The sequence below is a fragment of the Anabrus simplex genome, chromosome 7 (genome assembly GCF_040414725.1).
Source record: "Anabrus simplex isolate iqAnaSimp1 chromosome 7, ASM4041472v1, whole genome shotgun sequence".
In the NCBI taxonomy this organism is placed as follows: Eukaryota; Metazoa; Arthropoda; class Insecta; order Orthoptera; family Tettigoniidae; genus Anabrus; species Anabrus simplex.
The window spans coordinates 279112297-279125398 of record NC_090271.1 but is presented as its reverse complement, the minus strand read 5'-3'; the positions used below and the strand labels follow the sequence as shown (position 1 = coordinate 279125398).

General features: G+C 40.3%; 1 protein-coding gene across 1 annotated transcript in view; it reads right to left on the bottom strand.

The window, feature by feature from the left end:
- LOC136877815 (uncharacterized) overlaps window positions 1–13102 on the bottom strand; it is a 246232-nt gene that overhangs the window by 151090 nt on the left and 82040 nt on the right. The window lies entirely within an intron of this gene.

Here is a 13102-nt window from a genome sequence, read left to right as displayed (position 1 = left end):
TTGAGCGAGTTTGTTAAGCAAAAACTCAGAACAACCCAAAGAGCTATGGAACGATTCATGCTAGGCTTGACGAAGAAAGACAGGAAGAGAGCAGATTACATCAGGTCAGTCACGAAGGTCAGTGACATTTTAGAAAGGGTATTTACCCTAAAATGGCAGTGGGCAGGCCATGTTGCTCGGAGAACTGATGGTAGGTGGACAAAGCTTGTGCTTGAGTGGTGTCCGAAAGATCATCTCAGACCAAGGGGAAGACCACCGGACAGATGGGATAAAGACATCTGGAAGATTACTGGGATCAATTGGCAGAACATCGCTCAAGACCGTCCCAGATGGAGAGACCTCATGAAAACCTACCTTGCTTTGGACTTAAAGAGGCCACATCGTAAAAACGATTGAATATGGCTGATAGTGATAGTGATAGTGATAGGAACGATATCTAAAACATTATTTGGCACATTAGATGAAAACGACTCCGAATACTATCAAAATAAAACTTCAGAGTTAGAGAAAGAGCAGATGTCAATGATCAAAATCGCGAAGGAACAGTTAACCGTAGTTAAGTCAACTCTACAATCGGTCAATAGTACTTTATATGATGTAACAGCTAATGAGTTACGCTTGAATAAAAACTTAGAACAAATAAAAGAATTTCTTAAAAATGAAACGGGTCAGTTAAAACAAGTATTTACACAAATGGATATAGAAATTACAGTCAATAGGCAGCTGTTCGAAATTGAGGATCTGATATCACAGTTGTATGATCAATATATGGTAATAGCATCAGGGATAATGTATGCACAATTAGGGATTATACATGTGCAAATTTTAAGCCCCACAGAAATTATAAGAGCCTATAGAAAATCTAGGGATCAATTTCCACACAGTATGACCTTACCATTTGAGCTGGGAACGACTCAAGAACATTTAATCTATAAGATTGTAAATGTAAATGCATTTATTAATAAGAATGTGCTGGCATATGTAATAATGATGCCTCTTAGTGACAAAAAGACTTATAAATTGTATGAAATACTTCCTTTCCCAACACCAGTGCAAAATAACATAGGAGAATTTGTACACATTAGAACAGAGAAAGGTTTTATTGTAATTGATGCAGAAAAGCAATTATATGCATACTTAACTGATAAGCAAATAAGAAAATGTAAAGAAATTAACGAGGAATGTAGGGTATGCAAATCAGACTTTCCACTAAAGATAATACAGGCAGACAAAGACTGTATAGTTACTCTATTAAAAGAGACAAATACTGTACCAAAAAACTGTGCAAAAGATGTCACTCACATTGAACAATTAACATGGTTGTTCATTAAAGAAAATAAAACCAGATGAGCTTTATAGGAAAACTGAAGTAATAGATGGTATTAATGATCATGAAGCTGTTTTTGTGGTAGTTAAAAATAAATGTGATAGAAAGGAAGGTCTTAAAAGTAGGACTGTTAGGCAGTACCATATGGCTGACAAAGCAAGCATGAGGCAGTTTCTAAAAAGTAGCTATGATCGGTGGAAAACGGTAAATAAAAATGTAAACAGACTCTGGGATGGGTTTAAAGAAATTGTTGAGGAATGCGAAAACAGGTTTGTACCATTAAGGGTGGTAAGGAATGGTAAAGACCCACCTTATTATAATAGAGAAATAAAGAGACTAAGAAGGAGATGCAGACTGGAAAAAAATAGAGTTAGAAACGGCCGTAGAAGTAAGGAGAAATTGAAGGAACTTACTAGAAAATTGAATCTAGCAAAGAAGGCAGCTAAGGATAACATGATGGCAAGCATAATTGGCAGTCATACGAATTTTAGTGAAAAATGGAAGGGTATGTATAGGTATTTTAAGGCAGAAACAGGTTCCAAGAAGGACATTCCAGGAATAATTAATGAACAAGGGGAGTGTGTATGTGATGATCTTCAAAAGGCAGAAGTATTCAGTCAGCAGTATGTAAAGATTGTTGGTTACAAGGATGATGTCGAGACAGAGGAGGAGACTAAGGCCAAAGAAGTAATAAAATTTACGTATGATAACAATGACATTTACAATAAGATACAAAAGTTGAAAACTAGAAAAGTGGCTGGAATTGATCATTCTGGGGATATACTAAAGGCAATGGGTTGGGATATGGTATCATATCTGAAGTACTTATTTGATTATTGTTTGGCCGGAGGAGCTATACCAGATGAATGGAGAGTTGCTATAGTAGCCCCGGTGTATAAAGGAAAGGGTGATAGACATAAAGTTGAAAATTACAGGCCAGTAAGTTCGACATGCATTGTATGCAAGCTTTGGGAAGGCATTCTTTCTGATTATATTAGACATGTTTGTGAAATTAATAACTGGTTCGATAGAAGGCAATTCGGTTTTAGGAAGGGTTATTCCACTGAAGCTCAACTTGTAGGATTCCAGCAAGATATAGCAGATATCTTGGATTCTGGAGGTCAAATGGACTGTATCGCGATTGACCTGTCTAAAGCATTTGATAGGGTGGATCATGGGAGACTACTGGCAAAAATGAGTGCAATTGGACTAGACAAAAGAGTGACTGAATGGGTTGCTATATTTCTAGAAAATAGATCTCAGAGAATTAGAGTAGGCAAAGCTTTATCTGACCCTGTAATAATTAAGAGGGGAATTCCTCAAGGCAGTATTATTGGACCTTTATGTTTTCTTATATATATATAAATGATATGAGTAAAGGAGTGGAATCGGAGGTAAGGCTTTTTGCGGATGATGTTATTCTCTATAGAGTGATAAATAAGTTACAAGATTGTGAGCAACTGCAACGTGACCTTGAAAATGTTGTGAGATGGACAGCAGGCAATGGTATGTTGATAAACGGGGTTTAAAGTCAGGTTATGAGTTTCATAAATAGGAAAAGTCCTCTCAGTTTTAATTACTGCGTTGATGGGGTGAAAGTTCCTTTTGGGGATCATTGTAAGTATCTAGGTGTTAATATAAGGAAAGATCTTCATTGGGATAATCACATAAATGAGATTGTAAATAAAGGGTACAGATCTCTGCACATGGTTATGAGGGTGTTTAGGGGTTGTAGTAAGGATGTAAAGGAGAGGGCATATAAGTCTCTGGTAAGACCCCAACTAGAGTATGGTTCCAGTGTATGGGACCCTCACCAGGATTACCTGATTCAAGAACTGGAAAAAAATCCTAAGAAAAGCAGCTCGATTTGTTCTGGGTGATTTCCGACAAAAGAGTAGCGTTACAAAATTGTTGCAATGTTTGGGTTGGGAAGAATTGAGAGAAAGAAGAAGATCTGCTCGACTAAGTGGTATGTTCCGAGCTGTCAGCGGAGAGATGGCGTGGAATGACATTAGTAGACGAATAAGTTTGAATGGCGTTTATAAAAGTAGGAAAGATCACAATATGAAGATAAAGTTGGAATTCAAGAGGACAAACTGGGGCAAATATTCATTTATAGGAAGGGGAGTTAGGGATTGGAATAACTTACCAAGGGAGATGTTCAATAAATTTCCAATTTCTTTGAAATCATTTAGGAAAAGGCTAGGAAAACAACAGATAGGGAATCTGCCACCTGGGCGGCTGCCCTAAATGCAGATCAGTATTGATTGATTGAATATGTGTATCTAGCACCAGAACCAACAAAAATAACTGTAGTGTGTAAGGACACCACTGAGGTGACTTTAAATAATTCAGGGATAATTACATTTTATGAATATTGTACAGTGTATGGACTAAACAGTAAAATACGGTCCACAGAAAAGGTAAATACCACTGACAGGAAAGATTTAATACCAGATGTCTTGTTAGAATATGATTGTTGTATACATTTGAACAGTGATTTAAAATTAGGAGATGTAATAAATTTAAATGAAGCCCCTTGCACAGTTTGTTAACACATGTTGAGGACTTTAAACATGCAGGCAAGAAAGTAGAGGAAGTCGAGAACTTAATCATTGATAAAGAAAAGGAAATGTATACAAATCACATGTATTCCAATTTTAACGTCTATAAAATAATCGTATGGACTATTGTAGCCATACTTGCTATATTAATGTGTTGTAAATGTTGTAATCCATGTCTTGTTAGCATATGTAAAAAGAAATATTGGGATTCAGCTACTGGGTGTTGTATGAAAATTTGCGTCAAGCAAAAGATAATTAATGCAAGTCGAGTGAAGGCGAAGTCATCAGACGATGACATAGTAGTGCATTTTGAGAGACCTAGAGTAATTGACACTAGGCCTAGTATTCATAACCTAGAATCAGAGTCAGGTATTTCAGAGATAGAGGAGGATAAAGAAAAAGTACAAACATCCCGTAGCCAGAGGATCAAAGACAAAGCCAGAGTATAAAAAAGTCAAAGAGAAGGGACTGACAGAAGTTATCGCAACGTGGGTCGCGATACACTTCTTTACCTGGGCGGGGAGGTATCGCGAGCACCGATTCGCATCACGTCCTTCCGTGGGAAATTATGGGGCGAGCGCATCGAATGAGATTCGATCTGTGACCTCCCAGTCAGAAATCCCTAATACTCATGAGTAGTTTAAGTGTAATATATAAAAGGAAGATACAGCAAGAAACAGTGGAAGTGAATGAGTAAGTGTAATAGAATATCAGTTCAGTGAATAAGTGCAGAATTGTAATTATTGTCGTTCTCTACATGCGATTTTCTATTTTACGCAATAAAAATATCACACGAGAACACTTTTACGTATTTCTAAAACAATTTTATTATCACTACGAATGTATCCTGTCAGAAGAAGAGACCTAATGGTGCTGTTCCTTGACGCCATATTGGAAGTCTGTGTGTCCGTACGTCCGTTGCTATGTTAACCAGGATAAGCATATGCACGTTATACGTCCATGGACACGAAACATAAATATAATAACATAATACTTTCGGCTCATCGTAAAACTTCAAAATACGATTATTGAAGGTTTTATCATAATTAGGATACCTGTCCTACGACAATTATCCCCCCCTAAAACCTTCAATACTGATTCCGGACCTTTCTGTTTCTAGGTCTTGAAATGAAATGTCGTATGGCTTTTAGTGCCGGGATATCCCAGGACGGGTTCGGCTCGCCAGGTGCAGGTCTTTCTATTTGGCACCCATAGGTGACCTGCGCGCCGTGATGAGGATGAAATGATGATGAAGACAACACATACACCCAGCCCCCGTGCCAGTGGAATTAACCAATGAAGGTTAAAATCCCCGACCCGGCCTGGAATCGAACCCGGGACCGTCTGAACCGAAGGCCAGTACGCTGACCGTTCAGCCAACGAGTCGGACTTCTAGGTCTTAAATTATACCTAGAGATCCCGATCTCCATGTCTTCAGTTCTCTCATCCTCCAAGGTCGGTACCGACACATGTTGATCCTCTCTGGAGTTCGTGTCCTTCTGGGGTCCTTTAGAGAGTTCCCACTCGCCGGTCCCTCCGCCTTCTGTTAGGGGTTGAGGTAATACCTTTAATTCTGACGTATGCACCTTCGTCGGCGGCATAGTTTTCAGAAGATACACACCATTTCCCAACTTTTTCTCCACCTCAAAAGGTCCGAGCCATTTTGGGGCCATCCCAGCGTGGAACTTTTGAGGCTTGTTGCTGAGGGGATGGTTTCGACAAAGAACTAGTGCTCCCGGTCTGAGCTCCGTTTCTTCCGTGTATCGTTGTTCTCAGCTGGAACGCTCTTCTGCTTGGCTATGTCCCTGTTGCATTCGCTGCTGGTTATGCACATACCATGTATCAAGACCCTCCGGTTCCTCCTCTCGTCTATGGATGAAGTCCCAGTCGCCGGTTCTCTTAATTGGACGTCCAAGAAAAAGTTCTGCGGGCGAGAAACCTGTGACGCGATTAATCCGCTGCCTGATGGCCAAAAGGGACTCATGTAGCTGTTGGTCCCACTTGGTATGTTCTTTGTCAACCAAGTGAATTCGGAACATCTTCTTTAGCTCCTGATTTCTCCGTTCGGTTGGATTCGCTTGTGGGTGGTAGATTGGTGTCGTCCAGTGTTCGATTCCCCATTCTAACAAAGTTTGCAACCACTGTCTCGAAGTGAATTGACTACCATTGTCTGTGAGTATACACCGAGGATATCCATAACGACTGAAGACTTCCGTCCTTAAGAGGTGTATGATACGTCCCGATGTAGCTTCGGGGATGGCGAATGCTTCCACCCATCTGGTGAATAGGTCAGTCACCATGATTATTCCCGTTTTTCCCCGAGATGTCCTAGGGTAGGGTCCCATAAGGTCAATAGCGAGTACCTCCCAAGGTTGATGGGGTCAGCGTCCTCTCATGCTGGTACTCGCCTTCTGATTGTTCGCCTTAGTGCGAGCACAGATAACACATGCTTGGACGTAGCTCTTAATTTCTTGACGCATGTGTATCCAGAAGAAACGTCGCCGAATCGAAGAATATGTTTCCTCTTGACCAGGATGCCCTGCTTCTGGATCATCATGATATTTATTCAAAATCCTCGTGGTTTGCAACTTCGGGATGACGATGACCGGGGAAGATCCAGGCAGATGTGAAATGTATTTGAGTATGCCGTCTTCAAGTCAGAAGTTCTTATAGCACATCTTAAACTGGACTGGGACAGATTGACGATTAGTGCTGCGTTTGCTGATCCAGGATTTCATTCGGTTACAGGACATGTCCTCAGTTTGCCATTTCCTTATTAATTCCAAATCGATCTCATTATTCCTTCGATGGATAGCAAGAAGCACATGATCGTTCTGAGGCCTCTTAGTTGGCAGAGGGATCTCTATCTCTAATAAATTCGTCGCTGATACCTGCCCGTCCTCAGGATTTCTTGATAGGCTATCCGCCGCTTGATTGGTCACACCAGGAACGTGACAAATCTCCAAGTCAAAGTCGGCAAGGATCAAGGCCCATCGCATGAGTTTAGGACTTCAATCCAGATACTTGGTTCAACCACTGAAGTGAAGAGTTATCCGTAAATAGCCTGAACTTCCTTTCCTCTAGGTAACCTCTAAACTTCCACACAGCCCACACCACTGCTAATGCTTCCTTCTTGGCTGTACAATAGTTTCTTTCGGAAGGAGAAAGTTTCCTACTGGCATACTCAATTATATCCTTGCTTCCTCCTTCTTTCTCGTGAAACAGTACAGCCCCAAGACCGACGTCACTCGCATCCGTCTGTAAGCAGACTTCCCGGTTTGTATCCAGATAGGCTAGACTAGGAGCATCACAAATAGCTCTTTTAATCTCCTGGAAGGCTGTTTCTTCCCTCTGAGTCCATTTAAATAGTATGTTCTTGTTGAGGAGGTCAGTTAACGGAGCAGCTTTCGTCTCAAAGTGCGGCACAAAACTACTGTACCACCCGCAGAGGCCTAAAAATTGACGTACCTGGCGTTTCGTTCGAGGTCTTTCTTGTTCTTGAATGGCCCTATTCTTCTCAATTTGTCTCTCTAATCCCCTGTCCGTCACTACATGACCTAAGTACTCAACCGAGTTTGATGCGAACTGACACTTCTTGACTTGGCAAGTAAGTCCATGGATCCTCAATCTAATATTCTAGCTAGGTGTTCCAAATGGACCGAAAATGTCTTGCTATATAAGAGGATGTCATCCAAATAGACCTGACAGAATTCCCCTGTGTATCCTGAGAAGACTTCGTCCATCAGACGCATAAAGGTGGCTGGAGCATTCTTAAGACCAAAGGGCATGACTCTGAATTGATAAAGTCCTCTTGGGGTAGAAAAAGCAGTCATCGGTCGCGATTCTTCTTCGACTTTGACTTGCCAGTAGCCAGAGTTCAAATCGCGGGTACTGAAGACTTTTGCCCCACTCACCTGCTTTATCAGGTGGCATAGATCCGGCATGGGGTAAGCATCTGATATAGTCTTGTTATTAACTTGACGTAGATCTATACACAGTCGGTAATCCCCACTTTTTTTCTTAGGTAATCCTATCGGAGAAACCCATCTTGATACCGAAGGCTCAATCAAACCTTGGTTCTCCATTTCCTTGACCTTCCTTATTACAAATTTTCGCTTATCTGGGTTCAGTGGGTAGGGCCTTTGTTTGACTGGTGTATTATCCTTGCATGTTATTTTATGTTTTACCGTTGTAGTAAACCCGATTTTATCAGTGATGACCTCCGGGAACTTATTCAGTAATTTCTCAAGATCTTCCTTCTCGTCCACCCTCAACGGTCCTGTTTTCAGTTCCGCCCATACCTTGGGTTCAACTGTTTGTGACTCGAGAGCTTTTATTCAACCCATGCCAGTCTACATCTTTTCCTATTACCAAGGAATATTTCATTAGCTGTGTAATCTATTACTACCCCATATTTAGTTAAGAAGTCATGTCCTAAGATTATGTCAGGTATCAAATCCTTGATAACCTTCACTGGTATGTCTATGACTTCAGGGGAGCATTTGGCTCGAAGGAAAGTACAACCATCAATCTGATAATGTGTGTGACGAACTGCCCCTCTGACTGTTTCCACCTTATCAGGACTGATAGGTTCTAAAAATTTAGCCACATTCATGCACACAAACGAGTGTGAAGCTTGAGTATCAAGGATAGCGATTACCGGCTTATCATCAATCGTCAGATTAATAGCCGGGTGGGGTGAACTAGGCTCATCACTACAAATTTGACCAATATATTTACCTTCCAGCCAGGTGTCATGTATCTGGGGCTGCTTCATTCCGGAACCCTCCTTCCCCCAGCTCGGACGGTCCCAAGCTAGTTTTCCGGACATTGTCCCTTAAAATGCCCGATCTGCCCGCAACGGTAACATTTCTTGGATGTCTCCGCTGTTGAGATTTTCGTTCTCGAGGAATGGTAACTGGTTTCCTCGTCCAATTTTGCTACGATGTGACGGAGCTCTTCAAAAGTTTTTGGTTGTGCCACTTTAACAAGTGATCGTATCTTATCATGTAGCAGCTCGATTATATAAGGAACGCTCGTGTCAATATTTTCTTTTTCATGGACTCGTTTAAATAGTTGGAGTTTTTGAATTATGAAAGCTCCTGCTCTCATCCCACTGGGTTGTGTTTCAGTAAGGAACTTCTTTTGGACCGATGCTTGGACAGACTTTGAGTCAAATCTCTGAACGAATTCCTTCTTAAATTCCTCCCAGTCGAGGCTGAGCCCTTTTATATTCTGCCACCAAGTCCCTGCTGATGCTTTTAGTTGTTGACTGACAAGTTGTAAGTATATCTCCGTAGGTATATTTGTCCTACCTAGTAGAGATTCTGATGTCTTTAGGAATACTTTAGGACACTCTTCCAATCTCCCATGAAATTCTGGTAGGCTATCTCTGATTACTCTGAGATCGACCGGTATCCCAAGGGAAAGGTCCTTACCTCTGTTAGGTTGACCATTGCCTACGGAAATGTTTTCTTCCAGGGTTGAAATTTTTCTCTTAACCTCAGATTCAAACTTTGTAAGTTTCTGGCTTACTTCGGTTTTAAACTGGTTGGATTCCCGCTCGATTTCGCCAATCTTTTCTTCAACTTTGTTTTCCAAGGTATGCATTTCATTTACTACTTTGTCTACATCTAATTCTACGTTGTTGATTTTATCATTAATTTTTGTAATATCTTCTTTCAGATCTCTTACCAAGGAATCGATTCGGCCTTTTATCTCTTGAGCCTGAGTCTCGATTTTCCCTTCGAGTTTTTCAGATTGTGTCCCGATCAAACTAGTTAGTTGCATAAGCATCCGGTCGTTGGCTTCCTTCTCCGAGACGACTTCAAAATCGAAGCTACCTGGGTCTTCTTCATTTTCTATCAGATCCTGGCGTAGTCTCTCTTGTAGTTCCGACTTGCTCCCAGCCGTCGGTAACCCTCGGGATATCAGCGCCTTTCGTAAAATCACGACGGTCATTTGATCAATCTTCATCATTAAACTTCGAAAGTCCTGTCACGGTCACCAATTTGTCGTTCTCTATATGCGATTTTCTATTTTACGCAATAAAAATATCACACGAGAACACTTTTACGTATTTCTAAAACAATTTTATTATCACTACGAACGTATCCTGTCAGAAGAAGAAAAACAATCACTCGTCTCAAAAACAATCTACAAAGAAAATATACATGTTTCACATCAGAGACCTAATGGTGCTGTTCCTTGACGCCATATTGGAAGTCTGTGTGTCCGTACGTCCGTTGCTATGTTAACCAGGATAAGCATATGCATGTTATACATCCATGGACACGAAACATAAATATAATAACATAATACTTTCGGCTCATCGTAAAACTTCAAAATACGAGTATTGAAGGTTTTATCATAATTAGGATACCTGTCCTACGACATTATGATTAAAAGCATTTCTTAAAGCTAGTCTCAACTTGGAACATTTCAGTGAGCTGAGAATGAGGCAAACTTGTGCAATCAGAATATTGGTCAGAGAAACAAGTAAACAGACTACAAGGTCATAGTTAGAAGCTTTTAGAGGGCGGACCAGGAAAAGCAAACCTGTTGTTGGTCACGTAGCAAGGTGCCCTGTAAAAATAAGAACGCATACTGTGGTGCAATAATTCTTTCTAGAAAGAATCTCTGGAAGGTCACCAGTCACATGTACATCCATGAGACGGGTGGGACCACACTTGAAGTAACCAATAGGAAACTAACAGATCGGTAATGTGAGGGAACATAGTAGTAGGGGATGACTTCTTCCAGAAGCTCAGAGAAATGATAAAGGGGAGTGACAAAGGAGCCTTTTGGTCATTTGGTCATTCGGTCATTCGGGCATTCTGCATCTTTCTGGTCATTCTGTTGGTAGTAATCCTGGTATCATTCAGGCAGTTATTCTATAATATTGGAAAGGAACGTTCTCTTGGGAAGGGACAGACACTAGATTACTTGGCAGAGAAGAGACACTGTAGAATAAAGTCAGTGAAGATAGCAGTATATGAAGTTAGTCAGATTAGGCAGTAGTTGAGCCTGCCACCAGTTAGTGAAGACAGCAGTATAAGAGGTTATTCAAATTAGGCAGCAATTAAGACTGTCAAGCAGCAGAACTGGTTAGCAGTGTCCCACAGGGTAAAGTACAGAGACAGTACTTAGAGAGCCCACTGAGTGTTCGAAGGAGACTGTAGCTTCAGTTAGCATTCACCTTAGAGTTCTGTGTTCGAGTCCTGAAACCGTCAGGGAAGATTCAGAGGAACACCACAATGAGGATTCAAGAGAGAAGCAAGAAGAAAGAAGCTTCACAACCCGAGATAAGTATCAACTAGTTAAGAAACTTTAAAGACTGAAGGGAATTTATAAATGTTGTAAAGTGGATCATAGAAGTGTGTGTATTTTCCAAGGATGTCAGAGACTGATAAACTGGTTATTTAAAAGTAATATTGAGAAGAGAATAATTACAAGTGTGGTGTAATATTATTGGAAGGGTATATTTGATAGTTTGTTTAAATAAATTAGACTAAGAATTTAATGGTGTCAGAAAGTGTTTTTATAAAGGTCAATCTGATATTCGAACCCAAGTCCTCAGCCTGTCCTGTTCATAGAATACGACAAGCTGCAGTCGCTTAAGTGCGGCCAGTATCCAGTATTCGGGAGATAGTAGGTTTGAATCCCACTGTCGGCAGCCATCAAAATGCTTTTCCGTGGTTTCCCATTTTCACACCAGGCAAATGTCAGAGCTGTACCTTAATTAAGGCCATGGCCGCTTCCTTCCCACTCCTAGCCCTTTCCTGTCCCATTGTCGCCATAAGACCTATCTGTGTTGGTACGACGTAAAGCAACTAGCAAAAAAAAGAAATGTGCCATACAACTGTTGATTGAAGGCAGATTCAAGGCCAATATTTTAAATTTATTTCCACTGATGAAGGCAGTGGAAATTTATGCATATTTGTTGGATAAGAGATAGGGTCATCTACTGTAATTAAAAGTACCAGTTTGATTGTAATGTTTTATTAGAGAAAAACTTCAACAATGAGATTCTAGGAAGCAAATGAGGAAGGTAGAGTACAAACTAATTGGCTGCATCGTAGACATTTAGAGAAACAGACAGAGAACTCCCATTACAATCTGAAGATGATTTCAAGGTATGAAACATGAAAGTAGAAGAAGCCACAGTGTTAGCTCAATTAGACGCTTATACAGGAGTTTAATCCACTTTGGAGGCTGAGAACTTGTAAGGTAGAACAACCTATGGGCTAATGAAAGTATGTGTGTATTCACAAATATCCCGATGAATATTATGGTTTGATAACAAAACAAAGATAGAATGGAGGCAATAAATCAAGCTGAGTAAGGGAAAAATACAGGGAAAGAGAAAAATGTCCATTTACTCCTTAGTACAATGCACTCTTTTATAGAAGACTGATAACCCACAAATCAGTCGAATGAGGTATCAATGATTTTTTTTCAGTTATTTTGTCTGGGCTAGGATTAGGAAGGAAGCGACCGAGGCCTTAAAAAGGGTACAGCCATGAATGCCTGGTGTGAAAATGGAAAACCACCTAATACCATCTTGAGGGCTGTCAACATTGGGATTCGAACCCACTATATCCCGAATGAAAAGTAATACTGTAGCTATGTGCACCAAACCACGTAGCCAATACGCTGAATATTGATTATCTTATTGTAAGCGTACTACAAAGTATGTCAGGAGTGTAGCCATATGTGAATGAAAGACACTGATACAGAAAAAAATGTTACAGAAGAATGCTGATGGTGAGATGGATGGATGGGATCACAAATGAGTAAATACCAAACTAAGGGCAAACATTTTTTTTTTTTTAATGGAAAATTCATATCAGTTTGAAAAGGACAGATCTTAAAACATTTAGAAAATTCTCTTCATTTTAGAGCCAAATGTGTGGTGTTAGAGTTATTGGAAGAGTCAAAGAATGTTATTTCATTTATTACTACTTAAAATACATTGTGTGAATTATCTGAAAACTGCTAAAAACTGAAAAGATAGCAGAAGTTCAGCATGGTCCTTAAACTTAAAATACATCTTTTAGGAAGATGAATCTTATTTATCTTACCTTGAATTATAAGTATGAGAGAGAGAGAAGTGTTCATTGCCACTGCTGAGGACCAACCTGCCTGCCCTACGATAGATGTTTACATTTCTAGGAAATTATCACAAATTGAGTGACATTTTCCAAAGTAG